This window comes from Mustela lutreola, chromosome 9, assembly GCF_030435805.1.
Source record: "Mustela lutreola isolate mMusLut2 chromosome 9, mMusLut2.pri, whole genome shotgun sequence".
In the NCBI taxonomy this organism is placed as follows: Eukaryota; Metazoa; Chordata; class Mammalia; order Carnivora; family Mustelidae; genus Mustela; species Mustela lutreola.
Window position 1 is genome coordinate 52921370 of NC_081298.1, and position 8952 is coordinate 52930321.

The 8952-nt window shown below is 44.7% G+C and overlaps 1 long non-coding RNA gene across 1 annotated transcript; it reads left to right on the top strand.

Moving 5' to 3' along the window:
• Positions 1-242: 242 nt before the first annotated feature.
• LOC131807619 (uncharacterized) lies at positions 243-8277 on the top strand. The gene is made up of 3 exons (XR_009344557.1): positions 243-433; positions 6508-6633; positions 7815-8277. It is a non-coding gene; the product is annotated as an uncharacterized LOC131807619 (long non-coding RNA).
• Positions 8278-8952: the final 675 nt, after the last annotated feature.

Sequence of the window (8952 nt, forward strand, 5' to 3'; positions counted from 1 at the left end):
GCGCTGGCAATGCTTGCAGCCCGTCCGAGCTTTGCCCTGCACCCCAGCCCGGGCCCGGTCCTCAGGAGGGAGGGGGGCGGAGGCGGCGCAGAGAAGGGGCTTTGCTAATTTCCAAAGCTCCAAGTGTGCTTGAGGAGGACTCAGGAGGGAGGGGGTCGGGGGCGGGTCGGGGGCGGCCCTAAGCAGAGGCTTTGCTAATTGACGAGGCGGGAAGTGAGCTCACGGAGGATGTGGCTGAGAGTCTGGGAGGAGGTGGAGGGGCTGGCGGAGGAGGGGCACGCAGCGCCAGGGTGCTGTGCTAGAGCCCAGTCAGGACTGCAGGACCCACCGGACTCGCCGCCTGTGTGCTCCTGCGTGAAATCGTGCTGTCCCGCTCCTGCTGCCTGCTGCTCTCCCCGCCCCAAGGCTTCTCCGGACCACCCTCTTTGCACAGGTAAAGTGACACCGCGCCGTGCCCTCACCTGGAGCAGAACGGGGGACGCGACCTGGGGGCGGGGAGGGGGGTTGTCGAGGCCCAGTCGCCCACGAACCCCAGGGCACCGGGACCACGCCCGGACGCTGCGCCCAACCCCGGTCTGCATGGGGTCGTTTTGGGGAGAGCGCTTTCTGAGGTGCCCTCCGCCAGCGGGAGCGCTAGCCCCCATTGTTCAGCAACCCCATGCGAGGGGGCTGAGGAACACCTTCCCTCCCCCGCCGTGCCCCAGCTGCTTATGTTCTGGACTTGGGATCCCAGGTGGAAACTAGTCCCTCAGACCTCCCTGGCAGCAAGGAGGGCAGGGAGGGATTCTTGGTTTTCTGCCCTGGCTCTTCCTCTCTCCCCATTCACAAGCCTTCTGGCTTCCCTTAACACTCCTCATTGTCAGTTTTATTAAATGGTTTTCTTCTGCATGTTGACCCGAAGAGCTATTTCATGAATGAATATACAGGAAACTGAGTCGGAGCCCACCTGTGAGAGCCCACCTGTAGAGGCCTTTCATTAGAATGGTCTCGGTTCTAGCCTCAGTTCAGAATACTGCATGTACCTGAGGACCGAGTCCAGATGTTTCTTTCATGTCTGACTTGAATTTGAAATCCTCCTCAGACTTCAGCTTCCAGGATTTCTCCAGTCCTTGCTCTCCCAGGGTCTTGGTGGGGATCTGCCATGAGTGTTGAACCCAGGAATGAATGAATGATATATACCCCAGATCGCTGGGGCTTTGTCTTGTTTTGCTGAGGTTGGAAAGGCTTGGGAGAGACCCCCTGTATGCAGATACAGAGCTGCATGCAATTGCTTAGGTAAATGTGTTCCCCACTTAATTGCTTGGGCATTGAACATTTCGCCCTTAAACTGTGGCTAGAGCAGTTAGGAGGAGACAATCTGGAGGTGAATCAGAAGATGGCTGAATCCACATGGTGGTGGTCTGGGTTTGGGAGATTTTCCTGGAGATTCAAACGAAAGATCTAAATTCTTCCGGTGGGGAGTGGTAAACATTATGGATGGGAGATGGAAAATAAATGGTCTGGTTAACCTTTCCCTCCCCCTCAAAACCCATTATTTGAAAAAACAAAAAGGGAAGTGAAGGGAGAAATCCTCCCACTCCCATCCCCACTCACCTCCATAGCCACCTCCTCTTCCAAGAACCTAACAAACTAGGTGCCAAGAAGTGTTAGGTACCAGCAGTGGTCTCAGATCTCATTCAAGGATCATGGTGAAAGGCATTCAAAGAGATTGTGGGGACACAGGGATCCAATTAAGGGGGACAAGTTTAAGGTTTGCCTGGTACCCTAAAAATTAATGGCACTAGAGAAGATGAGCATTGGGAACTATAGCTTAATGGATACAATGTGTAAAAAGTTTCAGTGAGGCATGGTGGGAAGAGGCCATGAGGGCAACAAAAACAGTCTTAGATGATGTTATTAATAGCACTACAGGCTCTAAATTTCCTGTGGTGGCAAGACCAGCCCGGCCTAAGTGGATACTCAAAACCTGGAACAGAGGGTCTTGGAGATCCCAGCACGTGAGGTATGATGAGAGGGTAAAATGATAGGAGGTGTCCTTTGGAAGGACTGTCTCCTTGACTTTAAAAGGGAGAACCCAATCTGTAGGTGAAATCTTTTTGGCTACAAAGAGGGCCGAGGCCTCCTAAGGTCAAGGTTTCCTCGTCACTTGCAAAGATGTCGAAGAACATATTCAGACATTTCAAAGATGTCCTCATGTCCATCGGTTCCCACTCTGGAATTCTATCAATAAGGTGAGAGTTCCTCTAGTTGAAAAAAAGATCTAAAAAGACGTCCCTTTCTCATGTAATTTCTGTAGCTTCCAGGACACACCCACCTGCCCCTTCCAGCTCTGTAATGAAGCCACAGCTGGTGCCAATTTGTGGAACTCCTTAAAGGCTATTCTCCCTTATATACCCCGGGACCAAGTTCCCATGCTCCCTCACCTGATTTCCTGCACTCACCTCCCACCTGGTGTGTTCACACCTGCAAGTGCCTTTTACCAACCCCTTTGCCAAAAGCCAGACAGAGTGACCTTTCAAAGACCTATCAGTTCCTGGCATTTGTCTCCATAGAAATCTGCACTGATTTTCTAACAAATTCCCAGTCCTCCAAAGGCACCCATAATCCTCCCATCAGTCTCTTCATACCCGTCCAACTGACTGATGCCTGTTCTGCCCCATCTTTCTGACCTTCAACCACACTGCCTCCCTCTTCCTGTGGAGACCCCTCATGGCGCCTGCCTCCAAGCACAGGTGATTAGCATTGATGGGAAGACCCTCTTCCTCTCCCCCATCTCCCCACTCCAGTTACTCCCACTTATTCATGAGCTCACAAGCCCCATGGTACACACTCTCCATGCAGCCTGCTCTCTCTTTTCTAGCACTGGCCTCCGTTTCTAGCTGTAGTTGTGTCATGGATGTCCCTCCCCAGCCAGCCTCCAAGCTCTCCTTCCCTTTAGCTCCAAACCTGACACAGTGCCTGGCACGTAGTAAGCCCTGGCTAGCTTCTAAGAGCCTCACTGAGGGACTGAAAGCATTTTAAAAACGTCACCACGTAGGCTCCAATCTGTAGGCAGAAAAAGCTTTGCCTGGATTGACATTTTAGAGACGTATTCGTCAAGTTGGATGTGTTCACTGACTTTACCTTGTAAAATTAAAAAAAAAAAAAGGAAATCTGTATTGCTTTGATAAAAATAAGCTTTCTCCAAACTGACAGGAAGTTCTTGTTTTAGCAAGGTAAATCATTCTGATCTTTATCACTAATGTGATCTAATCCTGTCCAGTAAAGAAACTTGAGAGTTCTATATCTCTGTAAACATTTAAGAAAAACAATGGACTCAACTCCAATTACTTTTTAACTAACTTGACTTGCCAAAGGAAGGAGAAAGTAAATATCAGAAATCTTACCACTAAGCACAAGTTGCAAGTTATACCTGCCAAAATGTGGTTCAAAATATAAGTAACCAGTCTTCTTAGAAGCCTTTTACCTTCTTATATCTGTTATGTTGGGTTAATGAGTAGTTACTAGAACACAGCTGGCTCAGTGATCACAATTCAGCTTACCCTCAAAAATATAAATAGATTACATGTTTAGCCAGGTAACTGGACACTAATATAGAATTATTCACTGGCTGATTCCTAGATCAGAAACCACAAAAAATTTTTCTTTTTCATGGAAGTATGGCTGTTACAATAGTCTCACCTGTACCACATACTGATTGACTTAACTACTCTATACGTTACAGCTCTAGATGTAACATTTTAATAAAACAACAATATCTTTGATGGTATCATGGAAATGGAAGTGCCTTGTGCACTTTTCTTAATGTGTATAATTACCTAACCATCATAGTAAGTAAATCAAGGCCATTGTCAAGCTTCCGTCAAGGAGAGTCCTTAACTAGAGGGATTTCCCATTGCTCTCAGGATGATAACCTCTGAGTTACAGGTTCCATTAGTTGGCCACACACATTTGGAGCCTTGTGGACTTTCTGATAGCTGAGCAGCATATCTCTGTTTCAAGTATTGTGATCCCTGTTCTTACTGCAAGAGTGACCGTTGTCACTTTTCCTGTGATTCCTGTCTTTAGGAAAGTGTCTGACTCAGAAAGTCGAGTCAGTACCCCCCAAAGGTACTTTTCAGGAGAACCACCTCAAAGATGATCACCTGAGATACTGTCAAGAAAAAAAAAAAAAACTGAAATTTTAAGCAACATCCATAATAAGTCTTTTCATGTTGATAAGGAAAGATTTTCCCCTAAATACCAGATAGGCTCCATGAAAGTGAGATCTTTACCTATTTTGTTCACCGTGTCACCAGTCCCTAGAAGAGCGCTTAAGACATCACTCAAGATTAGGTTGCTTTGAATGAATCAAATGAATGAATGAACTGTAGCCTGTGATAGTGAGGTAGTTTATGGTCCTTAGGCAAGAGATGGGATTTGTGTTGGGATTTCAAGAATGGGAGGTGCCGAAGAGAAAATTGAGAAGCTAAATGTGAAAATATGCAATTTACTGACTGGAGTAGTTCTGAATACATTTCACACATAATTAAACTATGGCTGTGGGTGTATATGCGTTTTCATAATTTTCCTTTGAAAATGTGAGGCATACAGATGTCATCTCCAGTGAATTCTCCTTGTCTGTATACAGACAGAATCACCACAAAAAAAAAAAAAAAAAAAGGCATTCTGATAGTCCTCAGCCCATCCACTCCAGGATTGTGACTCTTTCTTCCCATGTTCTTTCTGACATCATGGACTTTCAGGATGACCTCTCCCGTCTTGGATCCCACTCTCATTAGCTGTAGAATTCAAGCGATGTTTGTGATGTGAGGGTGGCAATACTCTCTGAACTTTGGTTACAATATGTCTTTGAAAGCCAGTGTTTATTCTGCTTTTACAGCATTTCTCCATTTGAACTGGCCACCTTTTAAGTGGTCATTAGCCACATGTGGCTACTAGCCATGGGACATGGACAGCAGAGGTATGGAAAATCCGCACATTCTTCCACTCAAAGGATATTGTGAGTTATGCTACATCTTTTTCTTATGTGTCTTTTTTAGATATTTAAATTCAATTAGCCATTAGATAGTACATCATTGGTTTCAGAGAATTTAGTAACTCATCAGTTGTGGATAACACTTGGTGCTCATCACATCACGTGTCCTCCTTAATGCCTATCACCCAGTTACTCCATGTCTCCCACTCCCCTCCCCCCCAGCAACTCTCAGTTTGTTTCCTATAGTTAAAGGTGCCTCATGGTTTGTCTCCCTTTCTGATGACTCCCATTCAGATTTCCCTCCCTTCCCTATGATCCTCTGTATTACATCTTAATCTCAGCAGTCAAGCAGTGGTAGTAATTCAGTCATGGAGTCATGCATATTCTAAATCTGATGAGGTGGATTCCTATACTGCCTTTGTCTCTGCTAGAGCGCTTACATTCGTTATATTATTACTACTGTGTTCATGTTTCTCGTTCACTGAATGTCTGTTAAAAGAATTAGAAAAATGTGTGACTGCAGAAAATACAATGGTCATGATGATGAAGATTTTCTCCTTGACCAGACTGGAGTCAAGTCCTCTTTATGTTCAGCCTTGACCTCAGGCTCCACCCACTTAGCCCAGTTTTAGCAAGAAGTCTGCTTAGTCAATTTTTCAGCAATCTCCTATCCTACTCTTGATATCTGATCAAATTCCTTATCTCTCACCCCTGGTATCTTACCACTCTTTTTTTTTCTTTTTAAGATTTATTTATTTTGACAGAGAGAGAGCCTGAGCAAGGGGAATAGCAGAGGGAGAGAGAGAACCAGACTCCCCACTGAGCAGCAAGCCCAATGCCAAGCTTGATCCTGGGATCAGATCATGACCTAAGCCAAAGCCAGAGATTTAACCAACTAAGCCACCCAGGTGCTTCAGTATATAACCCTTAATATCTGATCAAATACCTTATTCCCAGGGCACCTGGTTGGTGCAGCTGGTTGAACGTTTGACTCTTGGTTTCTGCTCTGGTCATGATCTCACAGTCCTGAGATTAAGCCTCACCTCAGGCTCTATGCTCAGTGAACAGTCTGATTAAAAATTCTCTTTCCCTCTCCCTCTACCCCTACCCCTGCTCCCTCTCTCTAAAATGTAGTAATAAGTCTTTTAAAAAATTCCTTATCCCCTGATCTCAATAGTTTATGACCCTAGCCTTCCTTCAACAATATTACTGTCCAGATGGTTTAGGCAGAATCCCTTCATCCTTACCCTTGATGTTCCATCTTAATTTTATATTCAGTGACCCCCACCATGCTGTTAAATCTCCATTTGTCTGAGCTGAGCCAGATTTCTCTCCCATACTATAAAATAAAATCCCATCGTAGTAGCATCCATTGAATAAAATATTCCTTACTGTCTTTAATGGGTGTCACAATTTTTTTTTCTTTAACAGTCAGGAGGGTGCTAATGGAGTACCACGATAAAAGGCCTAACTTCCTATAATGGACATTTCCTTGGTTTACCTGACAAATACTCTTTCTCTCTTCTTAGGAAAATTTCCAGTTCTCAGTATAACTGCCAACTGGCCCAGGGGTGGACAAGTGAGTCAGATGAGACCAAAATGAAAATTCTGTTGAGACACTGGACCTTGAGGATTCAAGCCAAGGACAAAAAAGTGTTGGTACTCCATTATTCTGATGGTCCATTAACTCTTGCCTTTTTGATTCCTGTGTCTATCACTGCCCCTGCCTTTTTGAAGATAATGATCATTCATCTGAGTACACAGTTCACAGAATCCCTTTGTAGTGGCCCATGCGAGCCAAGGTAGTAGAGCATAATAGATCTCTGTAAGTTTTTAAAAAATGTCTTTGTCCCTGTTGCCCATGGCCATTAAAGACAAAAGGTCGGGGGTAGGGGGATACTGGAAAAGGTGAAGTTCTAGTTACTCACTGATTTTTTGATTGGTAGAGAGAAAGCAACACCTACATACAGGGCCAGTGGGTGAGTGGAGGAAACATCTTCGGCTCTAGGGGGAATGGGGGAAGGAGAAATATTAATATTCTTTGTCTTTGGAACTGCCCCTGAAGACTTCCCCAAACAGGAAAATGACCTAGCGTGACTCTCCTAAACTTCGGCAAGCCCCTTAAATTTAACTGACATCTAGATCTGATACTCCCTGCTTGATAACTCTGATCATTATTTGATTGTTATTTATTTTATTTTAAAATTATATTTAAAGAAAATTTTAATCTAAATACAATTAATTAACATATAATACTAGTTTCAGACATACAGGTTAGTGATTCATCAGTCTTTTATAACACCCTGTGCTCACTGTATCACATGCCTTCCTTAATGTCCATCACCCAGTTACCCCATCCACCCATCCCCCTCCCCTCCAAGAACCCTCAGTTTGTTTACTGTGATTAAGAGTCTCTTCTGAGGGGTACCTGGCTGGCTCAGTGGGTTAAAGCCTCTGCCTTCAATGCCTTCAACTCAGGTTATGATCTCAGGGTCCTGGGATCGAGCCCCACATCAGGCTCTCTGCTCCCTGGGGAGTCTGCATCCTCCTCTCTCTCTCTTCCTGCCTCTTGCCTACTTGTGATCTCTGTTTGTCAAATAAGTAAATAAAAATCTTTTTTTTTAAAGTCTCTTCTGGTTTGTCTCCCTCTTTGACTTCATCTTGTTTTATTTTTTTCCTTTACTCCCCTATGATTCTGTTTTGTTTCTTAAACTCCACATATGAGTGAGATCATATGATAATTGTCTTTCTCTGACTGGCTTATTTCGCTTGGCATAATACCCTCTACATTCATCCCTGCCGTTGCAAATAATTGCCATTTGTTTTAACTCGACAGAGAAGGCCACTAGAAACAGCAGGTGATGGCCCCAGCTCCTGTCCCTCCATGCAGAACATCTGTCAACACCTGTGGACATCTTTTCCTCCCCCCATTCCTATGAATGTTGCTCGGTTGTTACATGGCATGGACAAATGCTGTTGGCTGGTGGCATGGACACACTGGACAAGCTTGGCCTTCGGTAAAACAAAGACTGGATTCAATTACTCAAACTGAAACAGGAATGCTTGGATGAACAAGCCTGCCAGGAAGTCCCACTGGAGGTACTCAACCTGTGCCCCTTCCCTCTTTGGACCAAGAACCTGAACTTGAGAGATGAATGGCTTATCCAAGGTTATGGCAAGGTTACACAGAGCTGAAACTAGACACAGGTGTACATGCCTATTGATCAAGGCTGGCTGTGAAATCGAACTGCCTCAAATCTTGATTCTTTTTGCCACTTCTGATTCTCGGACCCTGTTTTTCATAGTTTAGGATGTAGGAATAATAAAAATATCAACTAATGGGGTATCCTAACATTTTGATGTTTTAGTGCTTGTCAGATATTTACCATAATGCTTAGCACATGGATATGTGTGTGCACACACATGCACATGCTTGACACTCAAAAAATTGTTCCTTGATATTAACTTTATCAGTGCACTTTGCATCCACCACCAATTGGCTGTTTTGTCACAAACTGATTAAAGCAGAACTGTCAAGTGAGGAACTTCAAAGCCAAAGCATTAAGTGCTTTGAAAAACCAGCACCTGGGAGGATTTGTCTCAGCATCTGTGATTAGCAGGCAGCAAAAAGAGACCTTGGGGACACAGTTCACCCCTTCATGAAGCAGCCATTCAGAACTTTCTCCGAAGGGCTAATGCGTAATCTTCCAAAGATCAGCAAGAAAAAGCATATGGTCTGTTAAAATCAGATTTTTAAAAGATTTTTATTTATTTATTTGAGATAGAGAGAGTGAGAGAGAGAGAGAGCATGAGAGGGGAGAAGGTCAGAGGGAGAAGCGGGCTCCCCATGAAGCTGGGAGCCTGATGCAGTCCTTGATCCTGGGACTCCAGAATCAAAATCAGATTGATTGACTCAGTACAGTCAGGGAGGCCATTCCTCAGGAGTCACAGAATGCTGGTTGCCATGAGGGAGG